This window comes from Eulemur rufifrons, chromosome 3 (genome assembly GCF_041146395.1).
Source record: "Eulemur rufifrons isolate Redbay chromosome 3, OSU_ERuf_1, whole genome shotgun sequence".
NCBI classification, from domain to species: domain Eukaryota; kingdom Metazoa; phylum Chordata; class Mammalia; order Primates; family Lemuridae; genus Eulemur; species Eulemur rufifrons.
Window position 1 is genome coordinate 63,871,089 of NC_090985.1, and position 13,168 is coordinate 63,884,256.

Here is a 13,168-nt window from a genome sequence, read left to right on the forward strand (position 1 = left end):
GATTAGGATAAACCAAAACAGAGGAGAAATATTGGGCCAGATGAACTTTCACCTTCCCTAAAATGATTTATGTATTTATGAAGAGCTAGACTGGACTTGATTTCAGGGGGTAAAGGTTGCTGGTGAACCTGCACGAATCCAGCATTATTGCAGGAATTCCGGGCAAAGCTACGCTTCTACAGGCAGAGCCAACATTGAACATTCATGGTGATGAGGTTTATCATTTAAATGGGACAAACCATTACAAAGTCTTAGACTTGAGCACCTCACTCTGAGTAGCAAAAAAAAGAAAGATGGAACAGAAAAAAGAAAGAGACTCTGAATGTACAGAAATCTGAGGGAAAAACTGGCTCACTTTTTGTAATGCTCTAGTCTTTTATCTTTGTCCTATAAAAGAATAGTTTCTCTGTTTCACTTACAACTTGTGGGTGTCAGAAGTCACAAGAGACTGAACTATGACGAAGGGCCCTGGAGGACTCAACAAGATCTAACCAGTGGATTTCATAATAGCTTAGGCCAGAGAGGGTTGGACAGAATAAAGATTGTCACTCACTGGTGAGCTAAATGTTAGCGTATCTGTGACTGCCGTAGGGGAAAGCAGGAGCCAGGATCCCCAGGAGATGAAATGTAAGACTGAGAAACTTCACTGGGTTGCAGGTGGTGGATAAGGTAATTGAGGAAATGCAGACTGCTAAGTTCAAGGCCTGAAGAGCCTTTGAAGGTTGACCCCAAAAGCCTTACTAAGGCTTGAGATCCATGGAAGGATCATGGAATCAATGCAGTCGATTTTTCTCCAGAATTTTAAAAATAGGATAGGATAGGGTAGGCTAGGTTATGATAGGGTAGGTTAGGATAAGATATAAAATAGACTATACTAGATCACACTAGAAGAGCATACTGTACTCTGTATTGAAGATAAGTATTGTTTAATGAAACTTTCAATTCAGAGGTGTGTGTGTTTGTGCATGAGAATGTGTGTGTGTGTGTGTGTATGTGTGTACTGGGTCATTATATAAAATACACCTCTTACCATGACTCAAAAAAAATTGAAACTACTGATAGGGGAAACTCCAAGAGAAATAGGAAACGAGGAAAGAAAGTGTTATAAAATTCAAGAAAATTAGAGTTCTTAGCAAATGCTTCAACAGGTCTAATGTCCTCCTTGAAGAACAGAAAGCCAAAGAAATGAAATCACGTGCCCAAGGTTCTAGGTTTCATGACAGTGCAGAAACTGGTATCTTCATGCCAGTGAGTGCCTTTTTCCCCTGAAAATGTAAGAGAAAGCAAAGGAGGAGGAGGAAGAAAGGGAGGTACCACAGACAAACCTCTGTTTTGTGAATTGTCGTGGGTTGGTACTATCTCTAAGGTGGGCAACAGATTTGTAATTGGAATTCTCCAGTCTGCCACCCATCTAACTGTGAGACCTTGGTAGTCATTTAGTTGCCATACCCCCCAGGTTTTTCCTCTGTCAATTAGCACCATATACTTGGAGTGGACCCTGTTGAGTGTTCCCAGCATGTTTCCTCCTGCTTTTTTCCTAATAGAGTCCTGACTGTTCATTCATCCACCAGCTCAATGAGACTCTGGAAAAACTGACTCCATCCCAGCTCCATGAGTGGATCCTGACTGCTCTAGGCCATCATAGGACTGTTACCTTTCCTTGCCAGACTTGGTTCAGGATCCCAGCAGGTCACTATAGGTCACCCCCCTGTGAAATGGACACATTACCTAAACTTACTAATCAGAAGAGGAGAAGGACTTCTCTTCCATGGTTGAGTAAGATAGTTTCCTTCTTGTGAGCTAGATGTAAATGATGACATGGGTAGCCCCAGTTGCTGCTGACAGAGCTCTTACTACCATGAGGGAAAGTAGTCTCCGATGGAGTGATGCCCTAGATGACAGAGTAGAAAGACAGAGAAGATTATCTGATTCCTCACCAAGCTGCTGATTAACAACCCTGAGACTCCTACACCTCTGGATTTTAAAGGTAAGACATGTTATAACTTTCCTTATTGTCTAACGCAGTTTGAGTCAGATTTTCTGTTGCTTGCTACTGATTAAATCACAATGCAGCAAGGCCAGGGTGACGATTAAATTAGATAATCTATGTAAAAATATTTTGTAAACTATAGTTTATACAAATGACACCTTTTTTCAAAATCATAAAGTTTCAACTAACCTAGATAGAACAGATTTTTTAGGAAAAATCCTGAACTGCTGTAAGTCTCATTTTCTCTCTGTTGTGCTATACCTGCGCCTTCTCTTGGCCTCTGAGCAGGGACTGTATTCTGTATAACACCTAGTGTATTATCAACAATTAATAAATGCAAAATAATATTTGTGATAACTAACAAATTGCCGCCAGATGTTCTTAAGGCTTTGGAACCTTCAGGTGAAACAGATCACATAAAATAGTAGTTTAATTATTATATCATCCATTTCAGTAATGATGAGCATCTGTCTTAAGGCTGAAACCTCAAATTAGACTGCTGCTGCAGTGTTTAAGATTAAATGATCCATATGCCATCCCTAAAGGCAGATTCAGGGAAGAGTCAACAATCAGTTTCTTTATACATGGCCATCTCGAATTATTGTGTTCAAAGACAAAGCTCAACATCCAAATCAAGATGTCAAAAAAGAAGATGACATAAAAGAAGTTTCTGACTAAAATGAAGTTTAAGAAGAAGACAAGTACTCCCAGCAGTTGCAGAAGCATTATCCATAAGTGGCTAATGAGAAGATAGGATGACAAGCTGTTTAGAAGAGCTAAAAGGAATCACCTCCTCCTCTAAGGGGCACCAGGAAAGGAACTGGATCCTTGCATCTTCAGAAAATGTCCCACCCCTCCCAAGGGTCGCAACCCCAATGTAGATTGGAATCACCTGGAGAGGATTTGGGTATTTGGGGTTTGTTTTTAGTACCCTCTCTCTGGACCCCACTCCAACCAATTAAATCAGAATTCCTGGGGGAGGAACTTAAACTATAGATCCCAGACTAATAGCATTAACATCACCTAGGAACTTGTCAGAAATGCAGAAATTCAACACCCACCAAATCAAGATTTGCATTTTCACAAGATCCCCAGGTGATTCTCATTCCCACCAAAGTTGGAGAAATGCAAGCTTAGAGGATAAAGAAGCTTATTTTTCCACACATAACAGTTCCAGGGTGAACAGTCCAGGGTAGCAGGGAAGCCCAACTCCACGTAATCATTCTATCAAGAATCCTTCCTTTGTGTTGCTTTGTCATGCCCTAGGACATTGCTAGCATCTCCCTGGTCAAAGCTGAATTACTCTGGGGTTCCACCCAGCAGCAGGGGAGGAGAGCATAAGGAGATCCTTCTATTGTCCTGAGGCCTAAGTCCAAAAGTGTCACACAGTGTTTCTGCTCTGAATGTAGTCACAGGGACACATCTAATGCAAAGGAGGCTGGGAAATGGAGTCCAGTCACATGTCTAGGAAGGAGAACAATTTTGGTAGATGAAAGAGAGCAGTCTCCATGCCAGATACATATTAGAGAAAGTGCTCAATAAGTGATAGCTATTAAATTAGCCAGGATGTATGCTTCAACAGTTTATAGTACTGTAAACCAAAAGTAACATCCTAGCCCTCTGCTAACTGAATGGACCTCTCTGGGCCAAGGGGATCCCAGAAACACCTTAAAAATGAGTTCCCGGGCATGACAGGATGGGAGAGATAAAGCCCAACTACATGCATATGATTTCCATTCATAAATACTCATTACTACTCCTATACCTTGTTGAATATGAATATGTGACCACCCCAATCAGTATAAAATCATGTTCCCTTTTGTCTCTTCTTTGAAGCACAGGTGCCTGGCTTCTGGCCAGGCCCTGCTTCCCAACCTGCTAGAATGGCCACCCAACAGGTTGCTACCCTTTATGAGAAATAAAACTCTCCTTTTTCTAAAGTATAAACCTCGTTAACATTTTTTTAGTTAACAGTACAAATAGTGTTTCATTTGTTTTATTATTCTAGTGGATTGCTTGAGGCCCAAAGACCTTATTAGCAGGAAGGCTGGTATTCCTTCCTTGAGTCCTTTCCCAATACTCCATCCTCACGTGGTCCAACATCCTAGGGCCTTTCTCAGTTCCAAAGGGTCAATTATATTAATACTTTCAAATGCCAGGTGAGTGAAATAACCAGGAAGTTCTATGAACCCACCAGCACCATTGCTTTGGTGGTACCTCATGGCATACAAACACTGGTCCCACCAGCCCAATGACTGATCATCCTTGCTATGGAAATGTCCTTGTTGCTCACAAAGCACAGTTGTGCCTCCATTTATACTTTTCGGTCATTGCATTTGCTCAGTTGTCATCCCTAAGCATGAAACTGTGCCCAGCTGGCACTTTGCCTCAGCCATCTTCTAGGAAGGAACGAACTACCCTTTCCCCATGAGACCCTGACTGAGTCCCAGTGCTGAATCCAGATTACCATGCCAGACATTCCCATGGTGAATTCCATTCTAGGCCACCTAGTGTTCTTTCTTTCCAACAAACTTCAGTCCAGTCCATCTCAATACATCAGTGTCTAATGACATTAGCCCTCTAAAGAGACTAATGACATTAACCTTCTAAAAAGAAGTGTCAAGGACTTTATCTCTTTCTTTCCAGGGGGCTCCTTGCTCACTTGGCAAAATTTCCCAACTCCTATTAAGGACCAGTTCTATATACCAAGGGCAACAGTGAGGGGGCCACCTTTGTCAGAACACAAACAAAAATCCCCTAATAACATTCCCCCAGGGATAAGAGGTATCTGCTGGCCTTACATTTTTACAGCTAAGGGATGCACTGAAGTTATTTTTTTTTTTTTCCTACTATAATGAAAATATGCTCTAAGGCTGCTGCTGGATATTAAAGAGACTGGTACCATTTTTTAAAATCTCATCTCACCAGTTCTCAATAACATCCAATATCTCTTTAAGGCAAGTATCATTATCTCTGTTTACCACTCTAAAATGGAGAGTTTAAGAGACTTCCTAGTCTCCGTGACCACAGAGCCAGGATTCAAAACCTAGTCTTTCTAACTCTAATAAATTATACATATATAATTTCTTCATATATTTTCTATTCACTACATACTTTTTAAAAAACTTTTTAAAACAATTTACATACAGAAAAATATACAAATCACAAGTACATAGCTTGGTGAATTTCCACAAACGGAGCACATCCATGTAGTCAGTACCTACAAGAAACAACATTTCTGGAATGCCCCCAGAAACCTCCCTCATACTATTTTCTAGTCATTCTTCCAACTAAGGTCATCGTCATCTATTTTCTAGTTTTGCCTGGTTTTAAACTTTATATAAATGGAATCATACAGTATTTAATCTTTTGTATCTGGCTTCTTTCATTTTACATTTGTTTGTGAGTTTTATCCATGTTGTTGCATGTACATAACGGTTTGTTCATTTTCATAACAGTATAATATTCTACTACATAAATAAACTGCAATTTATTTATCCGTTCTAGTGCTGATGGGCATTTGGGCAGCTTCCAATTTGGGGATTTTACCAATCTTGCTACAATAAACATTCTGGCACTTTTCTTTTGGCAAACATGTACCATATTTGTTGGGTATATACCTGGGGTGGAAAGTCTGGTCATAGTGGATGTATAGTGGTCCACTGATAGGTACCAACCAGGTACTATTTAAGTGCTTTACATGTATAAACTCATTTGATCCTTGTAATAGTCCTAATAATATAGGTACTATCATTAGCCCCCATTTTTACAGATGAGGAAATAAAGGCACAGAGATATTAAATAGATGAAATAGCATGACCCCTTAATAAATGGGTTGAGTTTTAAACTCAGGAGGTCTAGGTCCAGAGCCTGACCCATAACCATCATCCTGTACTCTTTTTTTTTTTTTTTTTTTGAGACAGAGTCTCACTCTGTTGCCCAGGCTAGAGTGAGTGCCGTGGCATCAGCCCAGCTCACAGCAACCTCAAACTCCTGAGCTCAAGGGATCCTCCTGTCTCAGCCTCCCGAGTAGCTGGGACTACAGGCATGCGCCACCATGCCCGGCTAATTTTTTCTATCTATATTTTTAGCTGTCCATATAATTTCTTTCTATTTTTTAGTAGAGATGGGGTCTCGCTCTTGCTCAGGCTGGTCTCGAACTCCTGAGCTCAAACGATCCGCCCACCTCGGCCTCCCAGAGTGCTAGGATTACAGGCGTGAGCCACCACGCCCGGCCCATCATCCTGTACTCTTAAAGCAGGATTCATTTCACAACTATACCACTGTTATTTTGCTAATTCATTTCCCCCTACAATGTATTGATACAAGAATTAGAGTGCACGTACACGCACACATGCACACACATACACATACAAGATAGTTTTGAAAATGACCATCATTAACAGCACTGGTATCACTGATTAAAAAACCAGCCACAAGCTGGTCACTTACATGAGCAGTTTATGTATATGTCAATAGTTTAGATAAACCAAGGATTATTTTCATTTATTTTATTTATGATAAAATTAAAAATATATGAAAAGAGGATTCTGGGAAGGTGGCTGAGTAGGAAGCACCAGGAATCTTTCTTCCCACCTAGACAAAAATTGCACTGGAAGAATCTGTCTGATGTAACTATTTTGGAACTCTGGCATCTCTTGAAGGCTGGCAACATCCAGGGAGAAGTATGGATGGTAAAGCAGGGTTAATTTTGTTCAATATCAGTTCTTAGCACAGTAGTAGCTACCTATACCCTACCCCTAGATTCATGGCAGGCAACTGTGCACATGTTTCTGGAGCAACCTGCACACAGCTTGCTGGAGCCAGGGTGGGCAAAAAGAATCCTATCTTCCAAATATTGAGGATCTGTGCTCTGATTGCTGACTATTACCTGTGGTCACAGAGATGCAGACAAAGAGGCAAGTAGCCATTGTTGTTGTACCTCCCCGCAATTGTTGCAAGTCCCACCCCCTCCATCAGAGCTGACTTCCAGGGGATTTAAGGAGCTGGTGCTCATTTTTTCCCTCCTTTCATCTTTCTTTTTTCCCTTTTTGGAGCCAGACATTAAAGACTAGGACTTTCAAAAACAACTGCATATACAGAGAAAATTAGAAAGCAACTATGCACGCTTAGGGAAAGGTGAAGGCTCAGAAAAGACTTGAGAAGACTATGTTTACAACTCTGGATGATCCTTGGCACAGAAACAGCCTGCAACAATCAAAAAACAAAAACAAATATAATAAACAAAAACTATTTTTAAAAAACAGAAAACTCTGAAGGAAGGAGAGAATCCAAATTCCAGAGTTACCACATTAGATTCAAATGTCTATCTTTCAACAAAAAACCACATGGCATTCAAAGAAATAGGAAAATGTGGCACATTCAGTAGAAAAAATAATAATAAAAATTGTCCCTGGAAAAGACCTGATGGAAGATCTACTAGACAAAGACTTTAAAACAATTGTCTTAAAGATGATCAAAGAACTAAAAGAAAATGTGGAGAAAGTCAAGAAAATGATGTATGAACAAAATGAAGATATCGGTAAAGAGACAGAAAATCTAAAAAGTAATTCTGGAACTGAAAAGTACAATAACTGAAATACAAAAATATCACTAGACGGATTCAAAGGTAGATTTGAGCAGGCAGAAGAAAGAATCAGAAAACTTAAAGATAGAATAATGGAAATTATTGAGTCTGAAAACAGAAAAAAAAAAGACTGAAGAAAAATGGACAGAGCCCCCCCAAAAACACATGGGATACTATAAAGTGGACTAAAATATTCATTATAGAAGTTTCAGAAGAGAGAGAGAATATTTGAAGAAATAATTGCTGAAAACTTCCCATATTTGATAAAAGACATTGACTTAAACATCCAAGAAGCTCAAAAAATTTCCAGTAAGATGAATTCAAAGGGTCCCCACATTGAGACACATATAATCAAACTTTCAAAAGACAAAGACAAGGAACCTTGAAAGCAGCAAGAGAGAAGTGACATATCACATACATGGGATCCTCAATAAGATTATTAGCAGATTTCTCATCAGAAAAATTTGGAGACAAGAGGGCAGTGGGCTAATATATTCAAAACGCTAAAAGAAAAAAAAGTCAACCAAAAATCCTTTATTTAGTAAAACTATCCTTCACTTCAAAAGTGAGAGGAAAACTAAAGTATTCCCAGATAAACAAAAAGTGAGAGAATTCATTAATTCTAGACCTGCCCTATAAGAAATACTCAAGGGAGTCCTGTAAGGTAAATGAAAGGACACTAGACAGTAACTTGAAGATACATGATGAAATAAAGATCTCAATAAAGATAAATACATGGGAAATTATAAAAGCTAGTATTGTCGTAACTTTGGTTTGTAACTCCACTTTTTGTTTTCAACATAATTTAAGAGACTAATACATTTTTAAATTATTAGTCTAAAAGCTTGTGTTACTGTAAATTGGTTTTAACTCCATTATTTTGTTCTATACATAATTTAAGAAACTAATGTACTTAAGAGAATTATTAGTTTATGTTTTGGGGCACACAGTGTATAAGGATGTAATTTTGTGACATCAACAGCCAAAAGAGGTGGAGATGGAGCAGAAAAGGAGCAGAGTATGTTACTGAGTTAAACTGGTATAAATTCAAATTACAATGCTATAACTTTAAGATGTTAAATGCAATCCTCATGGTAAGCCCAGAGGAAATACCTATAAAATATACACAAAAGGAAATGAGAAAGGGATTTAAACATTTCACTACAAAAAAAAAAAAAAACAACTAAACACAAAAGAAGACAGTAATACAGGAAATAAGGAACAAAAAGGCAATAAGGCATATAGAAAACAAATGGCAAAATGACAAAAGTAAGTCCTTCTTTAGCAGTACTTACTTTAAATGTAAATCCATTAAATTCTTCAAAACAAAAGACAAAGATTAACAGAATGGTTAAAAACTCATGATCTTACTATATGCTGCCTACAAGAAACTCAATTTAGATCCAAAGACACAAATAGCTTAAAAGTGAAAGGATGTTAAAAGATATTTGCCACAAATGGTAACCAAAAAACAGTAGGGGTGGCTATACTAATATTACACAAAATAGACTTTGAATCAAAAAATGATTACAAGAGATAAAGAAGGATATTATATGTTAATAAAAATTTCAATACAGCAAGAACATATAATAATTATAAACATTTACACACCTAACAACAACCATCAAAATATGTTAAGCAAAAACTGACAGAATTAAAGAAAAAAATAGTTCTACAACAATAGTTGGACACTTCAATACCCCAGTTTCAATAATGGATAGAACCAGACAGAAGATAAGCAAGGAAATTGAGGACTTAAACAACACAATAAACCAACTAGATCTAACAGCCATATACAAAACACCCTATCCAACGACAGCATATACATTCTTCTCAAATACGTGTAGGATATTTTCTAGGATCTGCCATATGTTAGGCCACAAATTAAGTCTCAATAGATTTTAAGAGACAGATATCATGCAAAGTATCTTCTCCAACCACAATGATATGAAGTTAGAAATCTATAACAGAAGTAAAACTGAAAATTCACAAATTTTTGGAAATTAAACAACACACTCTTCACCAATGGATCAAAGAAGAAATCACAAGGAAAATTAGAAAATACTTAGATACAGATGCAAGTGAAAACACAGCATACCAAAACATGTTACACAGTAAAAGCAGTGCCAAAGGAGAGATTTATAGCTATAAATGCTTACAGTAAAAAACAAGAAAGATCTCAAATCAACAACCTAAGTTTACAACTCAATGAACTAGAAAAAGAAGAACAAAGTAAACCCAAAGCTAGCAGAAGGAAGGAACAATCAAGATTAGAGCAAAGATAAATTAGAGAATAGAAAATCAATAGGGAAAATGAATAAAACCAAAATTTAGTTTTTTGAAAAGATAGACGAAATTGATAAACCTTTAGCTAGATGGACTAAGAAAAAACAAGACTCAAATTACTAAAATCAGAAAGAAAAGTAGGGACATAAATACAGATTTTACAGAAATCAAAAGGATTATAAGAACACTATGAACAATTACATGCCAACAAATTGGATAACCTAGACAAAATGTAAAAATTTCTAGAAACACAAAACCTACCAAGACTAATACATGAAGAAAGAGAAAATCTGGATAGACCTATAAATCATCACCTGTTCTAACATCAGCAGAGATTTCCCAAGACCCCCTTCTGACTTGCCCACCTACTTCGTCCACTATTAGAAGGTTTAACTGCTATCTTAAACCCCTACCCAAGGCTCAAGCAAGTCTTTGGTGTGTGGGTTTGCTTTAAAATAATGAAACAATTAATAACTCCTCTCTGTTTGGTCCAGTAATCTACCTAATGCAAAGCAGCATCCTGGCTTTGGAGAGAACATGTTAGGCAAGTCCAGAGTTGAGGATGATCTTTTCCTCTTGGGCTTATTTTTAGAGGCCACCCTGGCTCTCTCTTAGTAGCTTCCCAATTCTGTTGCCTCTACCTTAGGCTCCCATTCAGCCCTCAGAACATCCCTGCCAAGTAAGTACTGAATTACTTATCCCTGTTTTTTAACAGATGAAGAACTTCACAGTCAGAGAAGATAAACAATGTATTCCAGTACCCCCACCCTGGGCTACTAAATGGAGGAAATGAGATTGAAATACAGCCCCATGTGACTTCTAAAATCATGTGCATTTCCTTTCATTCAATTATGTTTCCTTTAGATTAAGAAAACAATCTTTTTAAAATTTATTTTAGTTTATTATACCATAGAAAAGCTAAGGCATAGTAAGCACATCAAGTATTTACTAGCCACAATTTGCAGATGAAGAAGACTGAAAAACAAGAAGGTTTAATGTCTCATCAAAATTCATAACACACTAAGAGGGCTAGAACTAAAATCAAGGCTAAGAAGGCCAAAGGACTGAATAGCCTTCGGTGCTAAGAGCTTCAGTCTAACTGTACTTAGAATATGATTATTGTTCTGGATTTCAGTCAGAGGCCAGTGTGTAGGTTCAGAGCATGACTTCTTCCTTGAAATACAGACTTTTAAACTTTTTCTGGCTGACTGAACTTGTTGGTATTTTCCTTCACACTCATGTCTTGTCTTCTCTGTATAAACAGGCCGTTACTGAAGAATGTTAAGAGGGTACAAACAGATTCTACATACAGTGGGGAATTATAATAAATGTAGACTAATGCAGACTGCAAGGGTATTATAAACTTATACACATTCGTAGACCCTGAATTGGAAAGATCCCCCACATATAAGAATCTAAGAATTAAGTTGTCTGGTTGAGTAAATTTGTCTGCTAAGTCCTCATAAGTAACTAGAAAATCAAATAAAGCTGATTGCTACCCTCACCTCAGTTTTGTTATATTATTTTAATGAGGAGAGATGATAATAAGATAAATACTAAAAATATGTAAAATATAGTACAGCATGGTAAAATGCACATGAATTTTACAGTCAAACTCAATCGCAAAACCCAGGTGGGTCTGACCTTGGGCAAATAACTTTACCTCTCTGCCCTTATCTCTTCAGCTATAATGATTAAATAAGTTTTATAAGGAGCTCAGAATATAGTAAGTATACAATAAGTCATATTATAAATATGACAGTACTATACCCAACACAGTCATTGCCCAAAGGCGTGCATAGACCTCAATGCCAGGCTACCAAGAAGATGGAAACCATTCCATGGCTCAGGCTAAGAGAACTGATCTGACTTTGGGCTTATTTGTGGAAATGGAGTCCATCAGTCTAAATCATAGTACTTAACGGCAAGCTTGCATCTAGTCCAGTCTGGCACTTATACCTAAGGGGCTGGAACTGGAGGGCCAGCAAGGCAATAACAATGTGTGAGCTGTGGAGATACTCATAGTGAAGTGGGGAACAATTTGATTCCAGACAGACTCATTGATGTTGAAACATAACTTTAGTCAGGACTAAGAGAGACAAAGGGCTGATCCCCCAGGAAGAGGGGCCAGGAAAGACCAGGAATTAGTCAGGGCCCTCAAGATAGGCTGACAAATGGCCTCCAAAAAGATATCCACATAAATTTCTGAAACCTATCAATGTGACCTTATTTGGAAAAAGAGTGTACATGTGACTAAGTTAACGATCTTAAAAATAGGAACTTATCTGGAATAATCTGGGTAGGCCCTAAATGCAACTACTTGAATCCTTACAAAATAAACACACAGAGGAGAAGGTAATGTGAAGATGGAGGCAGAGATTAGAGTGACATGGCTACAAGCCAAAGAACACCAAGGACTTCTAACAGCCACCAAAAAGAAGCTGGAAGAGGCAAGGAGCAGATTCTTTCTTAAAGTCTTTGGTAGGAGTGTTGTCCTGCTCCCACCTTGATTTCAGACTTCTGGCTTCCAGAACTGAGAGAATAAATTTCTGTGGTTTTAAATGATGATTTGTTATGGCAGCCCTAGGAAACTGCTATAGCCCTGGACAAGGCTTTGGGGTTTAGACAAAGTTTCAGTACAAGTGGAATTCAATCTACAAGTAGAAGGGAAGGCCATCCACAGGGGTTCATGGGAAGACAGAAATGTGGCATTTTGCTCCATGGACACCAGACCTAGCCATCCAGTCCAATTCCAGATCTAACCATGATGGGGAAGAGCAAGGAGTCTACAGCTCAGGGCCAGTGGGGTTCATCCTGCAGGTGGAATATTTCAGTAGCTACTGCCAGGCAGGACAAACAGGAACTGACAGAGCCGTCAGTGATGTTTTCGCAATAAATGATAAATGTCTTCTAGAACCCAGACACATATAGTTGGAGATGTCAGTTTCAGAAGAAAAAAACACAAAAGGTCACAAAATATGTTGCTCCTGCTACGGAAGGAATCTGCCCAAGGACCTGGGAACACTAGTTAGCTTCATTCACAGGCCAGCTCTAGGGTATGGGGCTCACCATCCACTTTGGGCCCCTCTGTAGCCCCCATATCCTCTCTGGAACTAAGACCTCATTGTGTGCTCAGGGACACTCCTTCATCCAAGAGCTTCTGTGACTTGAACAGACATTCTGTGCCCATGTTATTTAATAGTAAGAAAGGAGAATTGGGGAAAGGAAGAACTTACTATTGCTACAGGCTTCTGACTCACAAGTCTTAGACTCAGCCTCATTATTAGAATACAGTGGGGATTTCC